Consider the following 22,079-nt stretch of genomic DNA (forward strand, 5'->3'; position numbering starts at 1 on the left):
TATAGGAACGGATGTCGCCGGAAAGAGTGATAGATGGAGATGGAATGAGTTGCGATTTAGGGATTTAGGTTATGAGTTGCTGCTGCTGCGTAGTTATATACCCAAAACATTTGTGTTGCGAAACTAAAACCTGTTGCGAATTCAGAAATCGAGTTGCGAATTTGAAATTCAGTATTGCGATGGTCAGAATCTCGTTGCGATAGTCAGATTCGCGTTGCGATTTACGTATTCGCATTGCGATTTACGTAGCGCATTGCGATTTTTCAAATTCGCGTTGCGATTTACGTATTCGCATTGCGAATTAAGAAAATCGCAATGCGATAGTCAGAATCGCGTTGCGAATCTGGAAATTGATTTGCAATACTGGAGATCGCGTTACGAATTATCGATCGTATTGCGATTTAGTTGGTCATTTTGGCAAATTCAAAAAAAATTGATTAAAATTATATATTTTAAAACATTTTTAATTACTGAGGTTATTTTTTCTTTTTATAAATATACTTTCTTTTTCCAGGTTGGGGGATTAAAATGCCAAAAAGCAATAGGCACGGCAGCTAGCCCTTGAATCATTGAAACCCTTGAAGATGCCTTAACACAACTTCGAAAGAAAAGAATAAAAATAAATCAAATTCAACTCCCGGTTGGGCAATTCTCGGCAGTCAAAATCCCCGATGGAGTCGAGCATATTAGAATCATTCGGCCAAGAAATCATCGGCGTGATGTCCCCGGTCTCCCTTTGCATGCTCTTAGTTGTCCTCCTCGTCTACTCACTCTCCGATTCCAGCCCTTTCTCTTCTTCCTCTTCCGCTCCCATCCGTACAGCCGCCAATCTCGTTTACCTCGAAAACCCCTCCGATTCCGCTGCTCAGAAGCTTGAGGGAGCCTTGCTCAATGCCTTGGTCTTCGTCATCCTTATTGCCGTTGTTACCTTTGTTCTCGTCGTCCTTTATTACTATAACTTCACTAATTTCTTGAAGAACTACATGCGATTCTCCGCCTTTTTTGTACTCGGTGAGATGCAATTTTTGGATTCATTTACTATTTTCCTAAAATGGGTTTAGGTTTCTTTATGAATATTTGGTGTTAAAAGCATATTCATTTAGCGAATTATGAGTCTAGCAATGTGGTCTTGAGCTATTTGTGATAATTTTTTTCTAAAACTCTCTCTCTCTCTCTTAACTAATTGTTTCTGTCGTTTGCCTATGCTTATTGTGAAATTATGTGTCTAGCGGTTTCTGAATATTTGAATAGTCATTTCATTTTCTATATCCTCTTCGGTAGCTTAGTAATTGCTTTAATGACAAGAAATTGCATATGCTTATTGTGCGAATTAATGGCAAGAAATTGCAAATCAAAGAAAAGAATCAGAACGAATTCACAGATTTTAGGTGGAAATCCTAGACGAGAAGAAAATCATGGGACCATAGTCAAAATAGTACAAGGAGTTACAAATTGAATTCGGGTCATGAGCTCGGACAGTTTTTATATGAAACAAGAAGGTTTCTCCAATGCATTTGAAATCATCACACTAAAGAATGTAATGTCAAAATATTTCTTTATCTTCGCTAAACTTTTAACTTGTGTTCTTATGGTTGTTTTCCTTTCCATTGTGCTTTTTATTTTTCTTGTGCTAGCAATTCCTACAATTTTCATGTTGCCTGTTGATTTCAATGACGGGGGTGCATTCTTGTTTCTCTTTTCGGTGTTATCCTCGTAATCCCATGTTTTTGTTTATGCTGCTTGATTTTGTTAGGCGGAATTGTTGTTCTTGGTGCTAGGTACGATGGGCGGTTCGATCTTTTGTCGATTATTCAGCATTTTTCAATACCAATTGATTCCATGACGTGCTTTCTGCTGCTTTTCAATTATACCATTGTTGGGGTGTTATCCATGTTTTCTGGTGGGGTGCCGATTATTTTGAGACAGGGGTATATGGTATCACTGGGGATAATTGTGGCAACATGGTTTACCAAATTGCCGGAGTGGACTACATGGGTCTTGCTGGTTGCATTGGCTTTGTATGATTTGGTGGCAGTTTTGGCTCCTGGTGGCCCCCTTAAGTTGTTGGTAGAGTTGGCCTCAAGCCGAGATGAGGAATTGCCAGCTTTGGTATATGAAGCTCGACCAACAGTTTCTCGCAATGAGGGAAATCCTCGGTCAACTTTGGGGTTTCTTGTTGCTGGAGTTTCAGATTCTGGGTCGGTTGAATTGCAAGCAGTGTCAAATCATGATGTCCACAGAGATGGGAGTGAAAACCGTAGGAGTCCTGAGTATGCTGCTATCCCGATTAGCAACTTGGATAATGTGGAAGGAGAAAGAAATAGAGATGAAGGTGAGAGGTCACCTTTGGTTGGTCATTCAAGAGAAAGGTATTCATCAGAGAGTAACTCATCAGAATATTCTACTATTGTTCGCAATAGAGAATCTGAGATTGTTGTGGATGAGGAAAGTTCTCCTCTTGTTGACATGTTGGGGATGGACAACGAGAGAGATCATGAAAGGAGGGATTCAGTAGGAGCAAGTAGAGGCATCAAACTTGGTCTTGGAGACTTTGTGTTTTATAGTGTTCTGGTAGGCAGGGCAGCTATGTATGATCTAATGACCGTATATGCATGTTACCTGGCCATTATCTCTGGACTTGGGTGCACTCTTATATTGTTATCCGTGTGCCACCGAGCATTGCCTGCTCTCCCAATATCCATTACATTGGGTGTCGTTTTTTACTTCTTGACTCGACTGTTAATGGAACCATTTGTTGTTGGAATGGCAACAAATTTAATGATGTTTTAGTGATCTGATTTCAGTTACATTACAAGAAGGTGCAATATTGTTTGCTCCGGAAAATACTGATGATTTTGTAGGAAAGGCTCTGAGTGCTCGATGGAAATTAATTATGTATGCACTCATCCAACGAAACCGCTGCGACTCTGAGATTATCCGGTTATTATAGAATGAAAATTGACCGCCCTTTTGGGGTCTTACATCTTTCATGTTTTGAACTGATCATGTTTCCTTCATGTGATGGGGATATACAAAGTAACAAAAACCATATTTGGATGTATATGTATGTGCTGAAGGCATAAAATTTTTCCGGTTATTATATGCATGTGCTCATTTTGGAAGTGTTAGAGGAGTCAATTGATAGAGGAGTCAAAGTGAAATATATTGGTTCATAATACCTTCAAATTATGTTGGAAGGCGGGGTAATTTATTTCCTCAACTCTTAATTTTGCACTTGTTGATAATGAATCCTCGTAGGTTAGAGATACTAGTACCCCATCTTTTAAGTTTTGCAATCGTATAGAGTTCAAAGCCTAATGAATTGTGGACTATGACCTCACGTTATTCCATTTGTTTCGGTTAGGATGATTTTTATATAGAAAACTTCCATTTCATTTTATGAGAGAGAAGTCGTTATGACTCTTGAACTCGGTTAAATAATAAATGCTTTTGTTTTGCTTTCAGCACAGTCAGTCTTTTCCAAATGTTTTCGACTTGAATTTGTTAATCTGTTAACTCCGTTGAAGTATGTTATTCTAAAATTCGTCGGGAGGAAAACATATCTAAGAGTATTCCGTAGGAATTCATCGAACTCTTATCAGGGTCGAGATAAGATTTTAACTTAAAGGGAGTAAATTATCATAAAAGATGAGGGGACAAAGTGTAATTAACCATAAAAGATGAAGGGGACAAAGTCAAAATAAATTAAAATTTGAAGCTCATATTTAATATTTTATATATATATATATATATAATAATTAAAAATGAAGGGGGGATAAAGGTAGCTTCGACCCTGACTATGATTAACTCATAGTGATCGAGAAAGGATCCAAAATGAAAGAATTATCGATATGAATAGTGTTTAATTAGAGTACGTAACGGAAGTTTAGAAAATTAGAATTATTCTTCAAATATTCTTAAAAAAGTAAACCAATCTCGATTATTACCTTGGAAGTATGAATGACATGGCCATGGAATTTTTATTTTTATTTTTACTTTTTATAAATGTTTAAGCATGAGATAGGGAAGAGTAAAGAAGTTATTGCTAAATCTTGTAAATTTTGAGAACAAATTTTTTCAAGGAATGAAGAGTTGTCAGAACTCAAAATTAGGGTCAAAAGCTTTTGTTTTTTAATTGAGGACTGAATTGAGTGAAAATAGAAATTTAAAGGTTTTAATTGAAACTTTTAGTGTAATTTTGGATTATATTTGAAAATTTTCAACATTAGAGCACAAATCATTAAACTTGGTAGGTTAAGGACCATTATTTAAATTACCCATTTTATTTTTATAAAAAGGGTAAATTTTATGTTTAGTACTTAAACTATCAGTTTTGGCCTATTTTAGTACCTAAACTTTCAATTTTTTTAAAACCATAACTAAAATTTAGTTTTTTATTTCATTTTAATACCCCTGTTCAAAATTTAACATTAAATTTTGAAACAAATTGAAAGTTTGGATACTAAAATGGATTAAAATTGATAGTTTTAGGTGCTAAACATGTTAAATTTTGAACGGTAGGCACCAAAATAAAACAAAAAACTAAACGTTAGGCATGATTATGATAAAATTGAAAATTTATGTTCTAAAACAGACAAAAATTGATAGTTTAAGTATTAAATGTATAGTTCATCTAAAAAAAATAAAACCCTAAACATCGAGTGCATAAACTATCACACCCTAATTTGGGGGTTATTTTTTAGTTTAAATATAGAGTTAAAGTAGCATTATAAAAAAAATTGGGTTCACTCTAGAATTCTCGTGAAAAGTTCATTTTTTCCTGATATCAATTCTAGTAGTTTATTCAAAATATTTGGGACCACTCATTTATAAGATATTTTGGTGAAAATTTCATATTTAAAATAGAGAACCAGTAAACCATTTCAGTTACTCTACAATTCGATGAATGGACCCATTTAAAGCTTTACTTCAACCGTCAACATATTCGGCTTTGGAATAATTACCCGAACCAATAACAACGGTGAAAGTCCTCTCGTATGTGATAACAGCGGTGAAAGTGTTCCAACAGCGTCGAACGATTGCCGATACAAGCTTCATTCCATATACCACTTCATCACAACATGGTTAGCAACCATGGTTATGGTCCCAAAGACCAACAAAGCAATTAAATAACGTTAATAAAAAAAGAAAGAAATAGAAAAAAGAAGATCCAAAAGAAAAACAATCGATAATGGTGGGTGTTCATCTTTCGATGACTTGGGTGTGTTTGGAAGATCTACGTGGTGAGAAGGTCAGGTTGGCAGCAAGGAACAACATAGCTCGTCTTGACTCCATTGGACATTCATCAGAGGCAAACTGATGAGCTTTATTTCGAGAAAATGGAATGATTTTTGTTATATCTACGATCGTTCACCGTGAGTCTTGATGAACGAACGTCAGATCCGTGACGAGGAGAACGAGACAAGTCTGATGGTGTCCAGTGGGTTTCAAATGATGGCTGAAGATCACGGTCGACGCGACGATCACTGGGTTCAACAATCGGTCGGTGAAACTTCTTTGATCATCTACAGAGCTTCGATGGAAATGACTAGGAAATGAATGACATGAAAGAAAATATGAAGTGAAGGATTAGTAAATCACGTGGGGTTTGGGGGTTGTTGATAAAGTGAAAAAGGGGTAAATTACAAGACGAGTAATTCAAGTTTGGTAAAAGTTTAACCTTGTCTTCTAGCTTTCATATTGTTATGATTGTGGCATAATGGTTTCAATAAGATCAATTTAGTCCCTGATTTTAGTAATTGAATATTATAGTGGCTTCATAAGTTTTTAGTTTTATCGATTGGGTTGTCGAATTATTAACCTAGTTTCTAATTATCTTGTATTCGAGTTTGTATATTTGACGGTCAGGGTTTATGAGAGGGAAATTTGAAAGCTCGACCCATTATCACCTGATCTGTCCATATGCATAAGCCGTAATTAGTCATATGGTTCCATAACCCTTATAAATAATTCGTATAGAATATTACTCTAGTAGTAACCCTATTTTGATATAAACTAGGTTCACATTCATCGAAAGAGCTTAGCGAAGTCGATGCTCTATAGATCTCCCGGATTGATTCTTTTTGCGAGGTGTGTTACTCATGTGCCATTTATTTGTTTTAAACATCTGTTTGAAATGCCATGTGCACTTGATTATTTTCTCTGATTTGAAATGAATGGTTTGCTATGATTTGACTACCGTGTGATTTATCTGATTTGTGTATGATTCCTAATTTACTATATTTTAAATCATGCTTGCTTGACAATTGTTCTCTGGTTATTATTTTTACTGATAACTAAATATATGTTTGAACTCTGATTTCCCACTACCACTGGTTACTGTCTAAAAAATGTTTTTCTTCGGGGTACTCTAGGATATGGTATGAAGTCTCTGTAGGTTCATATTCAATCAAACTGGTAATTCCTTATATAAGTCCAGCACCAATCAAGTTAGTAATTCTTTATGGACCTAAGGCGACCCATGAGTGGGCTCCTAGGCCCAATGGACCCAATGGTAAGACCTTATGAACTATAAGGTACTCCTTTAGGGTGACTCCCCTACTATGTGCATTGAGTAAGTCTTTTATGGGCCTGAGGGCACACCTCTCAGGTGGGCACCTATGCATCGGCTAGGGAAAGAACTTATGGACCCAAGGTTCTCTCTTAGGTTGGCTCCTATGCCCTTTGGGCCTAAGATAAGTCCTTATGGATGCAATTGTGGGGAACTACATACGATGTACGGTTGAAGGGTGATTATGTATTTTCAAACTAAAAACTTTACCGACATTTCATGACTTTAATAAAGAACTAGATTTGGAAACTTAACTATATGTTTTATTTATGCACTGTTAGAACACAATGAGCTCCCTAGCTCACTCCCCCCAAACTCTTCTCTTTCAGATACTTTATATAGGTGACCCGCACCTGACACTTGGAGGATTGACGCATTCATACAAGATTATTTTGTTGTAATGATTTTATCTTCCGAGTTGTATTTATTTTGGGTGACATCTGCCTACATTTTATAATACTTATTTTATGACGTATATTGTTTTTGCTACCGATGTTTGGTTTACTCCGACACTAATCATGGGATATTTATTTTACTAAGCCCTTTATTGTAACTATATTTTTAAAGATGTTTATTCGTAATATGGTTTTAAACTATTGAAAAATGTCTTGGAAAAATTTTATTGTATTCCGCTAAATCTGATCGTAACGCATAGGCCAGGTCTAGGGGGTTACATTTAGTTGGTACTAGAGTTTTTTATTTTTAGACCTCCGACTGTGGATGAGTCCTAAATAAAAACACAGTTTTAAAATGTTTTATAAAATCAATTAAAAAGGTCATGTCACCAAGTTTATACGAGTTTAATAGTGTATGAGACTCCAAGTGCCAAATGTAATCTTAAGATTTACCTCTGTGTAGCGAGTTTCAAAATTCTCTGATATTAACGTTAGACATATTCGTTGAATTTCCCGAAGGTGAGGTCGAGCCACTAGATTCTATGACTTGATAGATGATATGTACGTAAATTCTCTATCTTTGTTAGCTTATTCTACCCACTTGAGTACCTGTAACTCCGATAGATCTGCCACCTGCCCTAGGTAGTGATATGACCACTCTGGTTAGAGGAAAGTTAGAACGCTTCTTATCTCAAGCAAATTCCTCTGATCTGTTAGTGAATCTTTCTGCTTACCTAAATAACCCTATTTTCTTTGATAATTGATATTCATTATTAAAAACATCTATGAGATTCTACGTCTGTTAAGTTAGTTGAGTTAATAGAGTCGTTATGACAAGTGCTCGATTTGATCATTGACCAATTAGATTTTACAGAGTATGGTGTCGATATGAATTTTGAAATCAATAAGGTTATTTTAAATGCTACAATGATAAAAGAGTAGTGGTAATCGGACAGTGACGCGAACCCCATTCGTTGTTGCATCAGTTAAAGTGCACTTGAAAATAATCAAGAAATGGCCTAAAGTGTTTTGTTTATGTTCTGGGTAATAAGTCTCAGACCTCATAATTGAAGGGTTATAATATACTGAGAACATGAATTTTGTGCCAATGAGAAACTTGTTTGACCCATTCTAAGTGATAACTCTTACTTCTGAAGACATGTTCGAAATCTAATTCTCATTAGTTAAGCTGGAAATTTCTGATGATCTTAAGATATTTATTCGTAAGCATTAAATCGTGTTAGAAAGGTTATAGATGAGAATTTTGAGATTCAAGTTGATTTGAGATAATACTAGGTTAATATGAAGGAATGTGGCATAGAGTTCAATTTGGAAGAGTAGATGTTATCTAAGTATCTTAGTGGAAGAAAGTACTAAGATTCAGTCGTAAAGGGAAAATATGAAATCATTGTGGGATGTCCTTTATATATGCTTATGTTGAGATGATATTGTTATGACTCTATCGTTCTAATTGTGTTAAATAGAGATAAGTAGTTAATATCTGATTTATTGTACTAGGAGAACATTGTTTAGATTTTGGAATAATATGAAAAGGTTTGCGAAGAAAATGACTTTCAATGGTTAAAGTTCAATGAGGGAATTGTAATCTTACATAAGATTGGGAGAATAAGGATGGGATAAAGTTTAGTTTCGTATCTCTCTGATGTCATGATGTCAGGTGAATTTCGAGAATGAAATTTTTTTAATGGGAGGTGAGTTGTCACATCCTACTTTAGAGGTTACTTTTTAGTTTAAATATATAGTTAAAGTAGTATGATAATAAACAAAATTGGATTCACCGAGAAAATTAAGAAGATTGAAGGATCATAAGTGTAAATTTGTCATTCTTTGGTTTTAGGAAACTCTAGAATTCTCTTGAAAAATCCATCTTTTTTTCTGATATGAATTCTAGTAGTTTATTCAAAATATTTGGGACCACTCATTGATAAGATATTTTGATGCAAAGTTCATATTTAAAATAGAGAACCAATAAACCATTTCAGTTACTCTACAATTCGATGAATGGACCCATTAAAAGCCTTACTTCAACCATCAACATATTCAGCCTCGGGACAATTACCGGAACCAATAACAACGGCGACTGTCCTCTCGTCTGTGATAACAGCGGTGATAGTGTTCCAACAGTGTCAAACAATTGACAATACAAGCTTCATTCCATATACCACTTCATCACCCTCACAACATGGTTAACAACCATGGTTATGGTCTCAAAGACCAACAAAGCAATTAAATAACGTTAATAAAAAAGATAGAAATAGAAAGAAGAAGATCTAAAAGAAAAACAATCGATAATGGTGGATGTTCATCTTTCGATGACTTGGGTGTGTTTAGAAGATCTACGGGTGGGATGGTCAGGTTGGCAGCGAAGAACTACATAGCTCGTCTTGACTCAATTGGACAGTCATCAGAGACAAATCGATGATTTTTATTTTGATAAAATTGAATAATTTTTGTTAGATATACGACCGTTCATTGTGAGTCTTGATGAACAAAGGTCAAATTCGTGATGAGGTGAGCGAGAAGAGTCTGATGGTGTACAGTGGGTTTCGAACGATGGCCAAAGACCATAGTCGACACGATGGTCACCGGGTTTGACGACCGGCCGATGAAACTTCTTTGATCATCTACAGAGCTTCGCTAGAGATGGCTAGGAAATGAATAACATGAAAGAAAATCTGAAGTGAAGGAACAGCAACTCACGTGGGTTTTGGGGTTGTTGATAAAGTGCAAAAGGGGTAAACTACAAGGTGAGTCATCAAAGTTTAGTAAAAGCATAACCTTGTCTTCTAGCTTCCATATTGTTATGATTATGGCATAATGGTTTCAATAAGATCAATTTAGTCATTGATTTTAGTAAATGAATATTATAGTGGCTCCATAAATTTTTAGTTTATCGATTGGGTTCTCGAATTATAACTTAGTTTATAATAATCATTTTTATAGCGAGAAGAATTGTCTTGGATTCGAGTTCGTATATTTGACAGTCCGGGTTTATGAGAGGAAAATTTAAAACCTCGACAGAATATCTCCTAATTCATCCGTATTTGTAAGCCGTAATTAGTCATATGGTTTCCTAACCCTTATAAATAATTCGTTTAGAATATTACTCTAGTAGTAACCCTATTATGATATAAACTATATTGACATTCAGTAGAAGAGCGTAGCGAAGTCGGTGCTTTGTAGATCTCTCGGACCGATTCTTTTTGCGAGGTGTGTTCCTTGTGTGCCATATATTTGTTTTAAAAATCTGTTTGAAATGAAATGTGCATATGATTATTTTCTCTCATTTTAAATTAATGGTTTACTCTGATTTCACTACCGTACGATTTATCTAATTTAAGTATGATTCTTGATTTACTGTATTTTAAATCACTCTTGCTTAACACATGTTCTCTGGTTATTATTTTTACTGATAAATAAATAGATGTCTGAACTCTGATTTCCTGCTACCACTGGTTATTGTCTGAAAAATGTTTTTCTTCGAGGTACTCTGGGATATGGTATAAAGTCTCTGTAGGTTCAACTTCGATCAAACTGGTAATTCTTTATATAGGTTCAACACCGGTCAAGCTGATAATTTCTTATAGACCTAAGGCGACCCTTGGGAGGGCTCCTGGGCCTAGTGGGCCCAGTGATAAGACCTTATGGATCCTAAGGTACTCCTTTAGGGTGACTCATCTCCTATGTGTCATAACCATTTTTTTTTATAAAACAATTAAATATTATTTTTAAAAACGATTATGAGTTTAATTTGGAAAATTGTTGATTTTAAATTAATTTGAATTAAAATGCATAGGAGTCTCCATCGACCTTTGGGTTAGGTAGGTCGAATACCTAAAAAGCGTCTTTTAAAATAATTTCAAGAAAAATTGTTTTTTTAGACCAAACTTGGTTTGCGTTTACCAAAAATTCGATGGAACATATCCGGGAGTCAGTTATGCGTGGGGAAGGATAATCACCCCACAACTCCCAAAATTGATACATAAATCGCTTACACGTTGTCTTAAATGGTGGAAAATATGAATCAAATATAAAATAAAAATATGATCCATTTATTAAAGTGTAATTAATTTACTTCAAATTGATTAATAAGAGAAAATTCTTTAACTTGAAAAGAAATCTCGAGATTAGCAATCATCCATCGGGAAAACTATCTCGCCTATTTCTTACATGTAAAGAATATTCCCTCCCCATTTGATTTTTTTTAAAATGCGAAATGAATATAAATTGCATATCGACATTTTCCATATAATAAAATAGATTACTATTTAGAAACGTGCATCGCATTGTTCAACTTAAAATACAAAACGACTTAATTAGCAAAAATAAAATCGATGTACTTCAAGTTCACATTTTGTTCGTCGTATCGGATCACACTCCTTCGATCAAACAATGCTTTTCACATCTGTTCTACAAATCGTTGTTCTTAAAAATGTTGAAATAGCATATTAAAATATCTTATAAATTAAATCAAACTGTAATATACAGATAAGGTCGCGCATAAATGTACAGACATGTAAAGGAAAGCCATAAAATCATTGGAAACTAGGACATAACAAAAGGAATTAAGAACACTAGGAACAAAAGGATCAAAATACCTAAACAATAATTATGGGTTAAACAATAATTCTAACAACAATAAGTCTAACCATCAAAATATTAAACAACAAAATCCTAGAAATGCAAATACCATAAATATTACTCAGGATTAAAAATAAAAAGTGCCAAAGTTAAGTACCGAAATTTGAACCATCCTAAAATATAAAACAAAGAAACAGCAGGAACAAAATGAATTTAAATTAGAATCTAAGATCCATAGTATAAACTAAGTATCTACCTTTCAAAATAACATTTAAAGAACTAAAACAAAAGTCAAACAAATTTAGAACCCAGATCCTCAATATTAATTTTTATTAAATTACAGACATGGGTCTAAATAAAATAAATCAGTGTTGAAAACATTTTGATGTTTCCATATAACAAATTAAATTAAAAGTGTTAAAGTAAGGGGGAGTAGTATTTTTCAAAATCAAAATTCATTTTGAAATTAGAAAATCTTAAAATGTTTTGTTATATCAAAAAGGGAGAGATTGTTGAAAACATTTTGATGTTTCGATATAACAAATTAAATTAAAAGAATTTTAATTTTGAAAAAGATTTTTCTAAGCATATTCGATATATTAAATCGAATATCAAAATATTACTCAAAGTATTTCAAAGTTCATTTTAAATCCTTACTAAAGTGTAAAATTAAGTTTTAATCTTAAAATAATTTCAAAACAATTTTACAAAGTATTTCGAACCGTTTCAAAGCCAAAAATTACAGTTTGTCCAGAGGGAACTGATTCCCCCCCAAGGGGGTACCAATTTCCCCTGAATGGTTTTGCTCCAAGAAATTCCAGTATGCTCGGAGGGAACCGATTCCCCCAGGGGGTATCGATTCCCCTCACTGTTCAACGGTCGAATATTTGAATTTTATACTTAGGGAACCGGTTTCCCATGAGAGGGTACCGATTCCCCCCACGCTCCAAGCAGAAATATTAATTGTTTTCACACTTAAAAGGCTCCAATAACTTCATTAATGATCCCCAACGTTCAGAAGTGATTCAAGGTGTATTTAAACAAGCTTAGAAGCCATTGATCAACAACAAGAAATATCAAGCAACTAAAATCAAGAGAGAATCAAAGAGAAAGCATCAAACCTCAAGTTTGAGCATTTCAAGCCTATTTTTCATTCAATATTCATTTTGCTTTCAAGAACACTTATTGTGCTCAATTGTCTTCATTCTTGAGTGTTCTTTTCTTTGTTCTAGAATTGTGCAAACAATCTACCTTGTGAGGATTTCCTTGTAAGTTTGCAAATTTGTATTATTCTCTTTGGGAGAGAGTGTTCTCAAGAATTTGGGGTATAATTCTTGAGGGTTTGTAAGGTTACTCTTTGTCCTCAAAAGAAAAACAAATTAGTGAATTTGTAGGAAATCCTTAGTGTGGATAGCTAAGGTAGTGGACATAGACTTTGGCTGAGAAAGTCGAACCACTCTAAATCGCTGTGCAATTACTTTCAATTTTCTGCAAAAGCTTCCACCAAAATTTTTATTACCAATTCACCCCCCTCTTGGCCGATTCCATCGATCGATTAACTCAACAATTGGCATCAGAGCCTAACTCATTTGAAGGTTTTATCGCCTCTTGAGTCGATTTGGGAAGAGTTACATCGATAATCAAAGTCATCAATGGCCTTTACTTCAAACTTCAACTCCGGTCTCGATTCGATGCCCGTCAACAAGCCTCCTTTCTTCAATGGGGCTAACTATGCCTATTGGAAAAATAGGATGATGTACTTCATTCAAGCAAGTGACATGGGAGCATGGAATGCCGTAGAAGAAGGATACATCAAGCCTCTCACTCATCCAAGATTGTGGAATGAAGGAGAGACAAGAATGTTCCAGCTCAACTCCGAAGCCATCCATATCATATTTTGTGCTCTTGGACCAGATGAATACGGAAGAGTTTCATCTTGTACAACCGCCAAAGAAATATGGGACAAACTTCAAGTCACTCATGAAGGTACCGATGAGGTAAAGAATTCTAAAATTAGTATTCTAACGCATAGCTATGAAAATTTCAGATGAAACCAAATGAAGATATCAAAGCTATGACGGATAGATTTTCAACGATTGTCAATAGTCTCAAATCATATAGAGAGATCATTTCAAATGAAAAGCTTGTGAGGAAGTTAGTCTACTCCCTTCCAAAATCGTGGCAATCAAAGAAGACGGCAATCATCGAGTCTAAGGACCTAACGTCCTTAACTCTTGAAGAACTAATCGGTTCCCTTCTCACTCATGAAATGATGCTTGAAGATGAAGTGGACCTCGATAAGATTAACAAGACACCAAAGGAGAAGGTGAAGAAGAAAAACATTGGAGTTGCTCTCAAATCCACAAAAGATGAGAGTGATTTGAATGACGATGATGATGACGAGGAAATGGAATTATTTGCCAAACGATTCAGAAAGTTGATGATGCCCAACCGAGGAAGAAAATTCAAACTTCATGAAGGCTTCAAAACTGAATCGAAGGAGAAAGACCCGATCATTTGCTATAAATGTAAAAAGTCGGGGCATGTCAAATATGATTGCCCATAATTGAAGAAAAAGGGTCAATCCAAAAAGAAGCACAAGGCTCATGTAGCTACATGGAGCGATGAAGAAGGTTCCGATGAAGAGGAACAAGAAGTTGCAAACTTGTGCTTGATGGCTATCGGGGAAGATTCTAAGGTAACCTCTAACTCATTCGATTTGGATGAATTATCTTATGATAAGTTATTAGAGGATTATATTGGGCTGGCTTCAGATTATAAGACTCTATTTTCAAAATACAAAAATGATATTTCAAAATTGAAAAACGAAAATAGTCTTATATCCAAGACCAACAATGAGCTTGAAAGTAAGGTCAAAGAATTGCAAATCAAAATTAATAATTTTGAAAAGAAAAATACTGATTTGCATAACTTACTTTCAAAAGTTCATGATGATCATCAAAAAAAGATTGATGATCTTAAAACTTCTTTTAATAAGGTTGGAACAAAAAGTTTTGAAAAAGGTGAGAATTCAAAATCCAACTTTGTTAAGAAAAGTTTTAGAAGCTACAATCATAGAAGTCCTCAATAAACCTTGAATGGTAAAATTATTAGGAGTATATGGGTTCCTAAAGAATTCATTTCTACTAAAGATAAGGATGTCTTTCATAAATGGATACCAAAGGGGACAAGGGTTTTAGAAACTAATGAATATGGACCCAAAAGAATTTGGGTACCAAAAATTAGAAATTAATCTATGTTTGTAGGAAAAGGAGCATTGCTACAAGGCACGGTAAACAAATCCAAATTCATGGTACCTTGATAGTGGATGCTTGAGACACATGAATGGAGACAAAATCCGATTCATATAGCTTAACGCCAAAAATGGAGGAGAAGTGACTTTTTGGTGATAATTCAAAAGGTCACATTGAAAGTATTGGTACTATAGGTAATACCTCTTCCATACAAATTAAAAATATGTTATATGTGAATGGATTAAAGCATAATCTATTGAGTATTAGTCAATTATGCGATAAGGGATTCAATGTCATGTTTGAAATTAATGGTTGTAAAGTTATTAACATTGCATCTAATCAGGTTATGCTTGTTGGTCATAGAATAGGAAACATATACATGGTGCATTTAGATTCTATTAATATGAATAATTTGTGCCTAGTTGCTAAGGATGAGCATGATAGTTGGTTATGGCATAGGAGACTAGGACATGCTAGCATGAGTGTTTTACAACGGTTAGTTCAAGGAGAATTGGTTCGAGGGCTGCCTAAACTAAAATTTGATAATGATAAAATATGTAATGCTTGTGCTAAAGGAAAACAAAAGCGAGTTTCTTTTAAATCCATTAATGATGTGTCAACTAGTAGAGTATTACAATTGATCCATATAGATCTTTTTGGGCCAACTAGGACTACTAGCTTGGGTGGAAAACAATATGCATTTGTCTTGGTAGATGACTATTCTAGATATACTTGGGTTATATTCTTAAGTACTAAAGATGAAGCATTAGAAAATTTCATCACATTTTCAAAAGTAGTCCAAAACGAAAAAGGTTACTTTATCACTAGTATTAGAAGTGATCATGGCACTAAATTTGAAAATCTTGGATTTAATGAGTTTTGTAATTCTAATGGTATTAGCCATAATTTTTCAGTACCTAGAACCCCTCAACAAAATGGAGTTGTTAAGAGAAAAAAATCGAACTTTAGAAGAAATGGCTAGAACCATGCTTTGTGAAAATAATTTGCCAAAATATTTTTGGGCGAAAGCCACAAATACCGCTTGTTATGTTGTAAATCGAGTAATGATTAGGCCAATTTTAAAGAAAACTCCATATGAAATTTTTAAAAATAAAAAACCTAACATTAGCTATTTTCATCCTGTTGGATGTAAATGTTTTATTTTAAACAACGGTAAAGAAAACCTTGGCAAATTTGATGCTAAAAGTGATGAAGGAATTTTTGTGTGTTATTCCTTAAATTCTAAAGCTTATCGAGTATTTAATAAAAGAACTTTAGTTGTAGAAGAGTTTATACATGTTGTTTTCGATGATAATCTCCTTCCGAGGAAGGATTCTTGTGTTAATGATGATGTAGGTATTATAAATACAAATGATGTTAGACATAACGTTGGAGAATCATCATCAAAGGAAGAAACGAAAGATGAGGAAACTCATGATCCTCTCAAGAATCCAACCATTGAAGAAAGGGAAATATCTTATCCAAGAAAGTACAACTATGTCAAGGATGGTGAGATTATAGGTGATCCATCCAAAGGGGTAACAACTCAATCTTCTCTTAGAAATATTTGTAATTATGTTGCATTTATTTCATGCATAGAGCCTAAGAACATTAAAGAAGCATTAAATGATGAACATTGGATTATGGCTATGCAAGAAGAGTTAAATCAATTTGAGAGAAGTAAAGTATGAACATTAGTTGAAAGGCCTAGTAATAAATCTACTGTAGGTACTAGATGGGTATTTAGGAATAAGCTTGATGAGAGTGGTAATATAGTGAGAAACAAGGCTAGACTTGTTGCTCAAGGGTATACTCAAGAAGAGGGAATAGACTATGATGAAATATACGCTCCCGTAGCTAGGATGGAAGCAATTAGAATGTTATTAGCATTTTCATGTTTTCATGAATTTAAACTAAATCAAATGGATGTTAAATGTGCATTTTAAATCGTTTTATAAAAGAAGAAGTGTATGTGGAACAACCTCCAGGTTTTGAAGATTCAAAATTTCCGGATCATGTTCTTAAATTGACAAAAGCACTTTATAGTTTAAAACAAGCTCCTAGAGCTTGGTTTGAAAGATTGTCAAACTTTTTAATTGAAAAAGGTTTCTCAAAAGGGAAGGTTGACACTACATTGTTTTTAAAGCATAAAGGTAAATATTTATTAGTAGTTCAAATTTATGTTGATGATATAATATTTGGTTCTAATAATGATGTTCTTTGCCAAGAATTTTCTAAGCTAATGCAAAGAGAATTCGAAATGAGCATGATGGGGGAGCTCTCATTTTTCTTGGGACTCCAAATCAAGCAAAGAAAATATGGCATCTTCATCAATCAAGCTAAGTACGTCAAAGATATGCTCAAGAAGTTTGGACTGGAAAATGGGAAACCTCATGACACTCCAATGAACTCTTCTACAAAGCTTGACTTGGATGAAGGAGGTAAATGTGTGGATGTTAAATTATATAGGTCAATGATTGGTTCTTTGCTCTATCTAACTGCAAGTAGACCAAACATTATGTTTAGTGTTTGCTTATGTGCTAGATTTCAATCATGTCCTAAGGAATCACATTTACTAGCTATTAAGAGAATCTTTAGATACCTTAAGGACACTCATAGTTTAGGACTTTGGTATCCTAGAGACTCTAGCTTTAGCTTGCATGCCTTTTTTGATGCGAATTATGGAGGATGCAAATTAGATAGGAAAAGCACCTCCGGTACTTGCCAATTCCTTGGAAATATGCTGATTTCTTGGTTTTCAAAGAAACAAAATTGTGTTGCATTATATACCACTGAAGCCGAATACATTTCAGATGGTAGTTGTTGTGCACAAATTTTATGGATGAAACAATAACTTTTTAATTATGGAATTGAAGTAAGTACCATTCCTATCAAGTGTGACAATACCAGTGCTATTTGTCTCACTAAAAATCCCATCCAACACTCTAGAACTAAGCAAATTGAAATAAGACATCACTTCATTAGAGACCATGTCACTAAGGAAGATGTAGTTCTAGAATTTGTTGGTACTTTGCATCAATTAGCGGATATCTTTACAAAACCTTTAGACAAGGAACGTTTTTGGACACTTAGGAGAGAATTAGGTTTAACTGGCCTATCTTCACTAAGTGTTTAAAATAATTTTGGCATTTTAAAGAATAAATGAAAAATGCTTATAATAGTAATTTCTGATTACATTCATTACTATTAGTTAGGGGGAGTTTATGATTCTTGATAAAAAAAAAGTAACTTTATGTTCAACTGTAGTTTAAGGATTAATTTGATTGATTGAACATAATTAATTTTTGATATATGAGTTACCAATACCACTAGAGAAGATTAATTTAGCATTTTGAGTGTTTAAAATACAAATTTTTTAATTATAGGGCAGAGGGAATCGATACCCCCTTGAAGGGGAACCGATTCCCCCTTTGAAAGGGAACCGATTCCCCCTTTGAAGGGGAACCGATTCCCCCTAGGGGAATCGATACCCCCCTGGGGTTCAGGTTTTTAACACGGACAGAACCCAATTTGTTTTGCTAAAACCCTCCCTTCCTCTTCACGCTGTGCTCTTCTCCTCTCTCTCCCTATCTCCTCTTTGCTTCATAACATCTATTTCTAGTCGAAATTTCATCATTTTTCAAATCCTAAACCTGCTAGCATCATTAAAATCGTGCAAACAACATCAAAATCCACTCAATCTCATCTTTTAAGGTAAATTTTTCTAAACTCTCTATTTCATTGATTTTGAACATATGACTAGTTTCAATTAGTTCTAGATAGAAATAGTGATCGGGCATTGATTGTTTAGTGATTAGACACTAGATTTTACAACTAATTTCATCAAAAACACAAGAATTTTCCAAAATTCTTTGAAATTTTCGAAATAAAAAAATTTTGTTTTTCAAATTATTGTGTTTTGATTGAATTATGTTGTTGTTATGAAAACTATACATATATTGATTTTCAAAACCTCATTTTTCAATAAGTTTTTCAAAAACTTTACCCATTAGGATTAGTTTAGAGAACCTTGAAATATTGAGGACTCAATTGAGTTTTGGGATTGATTACATTGCATACATGTGTTTTATAATTGCAGGTTATTCATTCTATTCCAATTTTCTTAAACCATGTCAAATCCTAAACGTGCTAGGTCTTAATCTAGTCATTCAAACCAACAACCAAATCTACCTCCAAATCCTCCTCCTATTTCTGAAATTCCTATTCCTAATCCCGTTGATCCTAATATGACTATCCAAAACTCGTGCTTCAATCATCCTAGTCATAGAAATCATCATTTTTGGTATTATCAATATTCTGACTTTTACAAAATTAGAGAAGAACGTATCCCTTCTCTTCAAGCTATGATAGATATAGATTTTAGATATCTTCCTCTTTTACAAGAGTGGAAATTTGATAAACTTTGTGACCTTGAACCTATAGTTTACCATCAACTTGTTTGCATATTCTATTCTAATGCTGTGTGTGTTAAAAACCGAGCTCAAACCAAAACCATAGCAGTTTGTTCCTAGCTCCTAGGACAATTCTTCCATCTTGACTCGACTTACATAGCTAATGAATTATGATTAGATAATGATGGCATATCAAATGAAAAATAGTTTTTAGGTTCTCGTTATAAAAGAAGGGATAGTGCGAGTGTCTTAGATCTTCATGATTGTTTTCTTCATCTAATGATTTCTTGGTGGTTTCGACCATCTGGAGGTCGTTACTCAACTCTTAGAGCCTTGGATCTTTGGTGGTTACATTGTTTCCAAAACAATATTAAAATAAACCTACCTCAGATTATTTTTGCTGAAATTGTTGAAACCATAAATCTTGTTCCTAATAAGAAACTCTGTTCATCTCTAGTTTACAGTTGCATTCTGAGTAATCTATTTTCTAAAGTCGGGCTTAGGGTTGGTTTAGATGCCGTCTTTCCTATCAAGAAACAAATTAATCTTCTTTCCTTAACGAGAGTGGGATGGATAAAGAATAAGGAAACCGGTGAATGGGTTCGATCTTCTGAAATTACTCCGGGAGCTAGTTCTTCTCAAGCTCCACCAGAAGCTGACGACGATATCGAGCTTGAACAATTAATGCAAGATATTGACGATGCCGACGATGAGCCGGAATAGCACGAGGAACAAGCTCAGCAAGAAGATCATGTGCCTCCATATTTTCAATCATTTATGGAGACATTTGATTTCCGTTATGCATCATTGGATTCTCGCTTCACTTCCATAGAATCTCACTTATCGACTATGGAAGCTCAATAATTGGAAATTCTCCGGGAGATGCGTGCAAACAATGAAGCAACCAATGCTCGTATGAATGCACTCACTCATGAAATGGCAGCTATGCGAGCTCATTTCCCACCTCCCGATCCTCCTACGGATGCTTGAACTTTGATATTTACTTTGCTTGTTTAATTGAACTTGGATATTTGCATTATTGTTAAAACATTTTGAATGCTTTTGGATTGTTTATTTTTGGTTGTTCAAACTTATGTTTAATACATTTGATTTGGATTTTGTGTTTATTTTGCATCTTTAGATATATATGACCAATTATCCATTACATGTTTATGAATATTGATTATGAAACTAATGGCTAACCTCTATTTTGATTGTGATATTAGCAGCTTAAGCTTTATAAATCAATTGGCTTACGTTTTTCAAAACTCTTGTTTAAAACATTTTTATAGGGTCTTTTTGATTTAATAAAAAGTGGGAGAAAGTGTTAAAGTAAGGGGGAGTAGTATTTTTCAAAATCAAAATTCATTTTGAAATAAGAAAATCTTAAAATGTTTTGTTATATCAAAAAGGGGGAGATTGTTGAAAACATTTTGATGTTTTGATATAACAAATTAAATTAAAAGAATTTTAATTTTGAAAAAGATTTTTCTAAGCATATTCGATATATTATCAAAACATTACTCAAAGTATTTCAAAGTTCATTTTAAATCCTTACTAAAATGTAAAATTAAGTTTTAATCTTAAAATAATTTCAAAACAATTTTACAAAGTATTTCGAACCATTTCAAAGCCAAAAATTACAGTTTGTCCAGAGGGAACCGATTCCCCCCCAAGGGGTACCGATTCCCCCTGAATGGTTTTGCTCCGAGAAATTCCAGTATGCTCGGAGGGAACTGATTCCCCCCAGGGGGTATCGATTCCCCCCATTGTTCAACAGTTGAATATTTGAATTTTACACTTAGGGAACCGATTCCCCATGAGAGGGTACCGATTCCCCCACGCTCCAAGCAGAAATATTAATTGTTTCCACACTTAAATGGCTCCAATAACTTCATTAGTGATCCCCAACGTTCAGAAGTGATTCAAGGTCTATTTAAACAAGCTTAGAAGCCATTGATCAACAACAAGAAATATCAAGCAACTAGAATCAAGAGAAAATCAAATAGAAAGCATCAAACCTCAAGTTTGAGCATTTCAAGCCTATTTTTCATTCAATATTCATTTTGCTTTCAAGAACACTTACTGTGCTCATTTGTATTCATTCTTGAGTGTTCTTTTCTTTGTTCTAGAATTGTGCAAACAATCTACTTTATGAGGATTTCCTTGTAAGTTTGCAAATTTGTATTGTTCTCTTTGGGAGAGAGTGTTCTCAAGAATTTGGGGTATAATTCTTGAAGGGTTGTAAGGTTACACTTTGTCCTCAAAAGAAAGACAAATTAGTGAATCTGTGGAAAATCCTTAGTGTGGATAGCTAAGGTAGTGGACGTAGACTTTGGTTGAGAAAGTCGAACCACTCTAAATCGATGTGCAATTACTTTCAATTTTCTACAAAAGCTTCCACCAAAATTTTTATTGCCAATTCACCCCTCTTGGCCGATTCCATCGATCGATTAACTCAACAATCAGGAATCAAAAAACCTAAAACAAATATTAAACCAAAATAAATTAAAATACAGACCAGTACTGAAATGTATTAAATAGGAACTAACAAACATAATAATAATTTACCCAAAAATAGATTACAAACGTATGGTGGCCAAAACATAAACACAAAATAATTATAAGCTCAAAATCTAATATGCATAAATTTGATTTAAGGACTAAAAGAGGATATTTCCTAATAGAAAGGGTCCGAATGAGATTAACCTAAACCCCAAAAATGTACGCTTACCCCATCTTGGAAACGATGTCGTTTTACACTCGCCATATAAGGCTGAAAACCAGGCCAAAAGGTCGGCCATTCCCATTTTCTTTCTTCACTTCTTCGTTTGAAAGACAGAGA

The 22,079-nt window shown here is 34.2% G+C and overlaps 1 pseudogene; it reads left to right on the forward strand.

Moving 5' to 3' along the window:
- The first annotated feature begins 566 nt into the window (after positions 1–566).
- LOC120130250 lies at positions 567–2,985 on the forward strand (annotated as a pseudogene).
- Positions 2,986–22,079: the final 19,094 nt, after the last annotated feature.

This window comes from Hibiscus syriacus, unplaced genomic scaffold, assembly GCF_006381635.1.
Source record: "Hibiscus syriacus cultivar Baekdansim isolate YM2019G1 unplaced genomic scaffold, ASM638163v2 tig00110532_pilon, whole genome shotgun sequence".
Lineage (NCBI taxonomy): Eukaryota > Viridiplantae > Streptophyta > Magnoliopsida > Malvales > Malvaceae > Hibiscus > Hibiscus syriacus.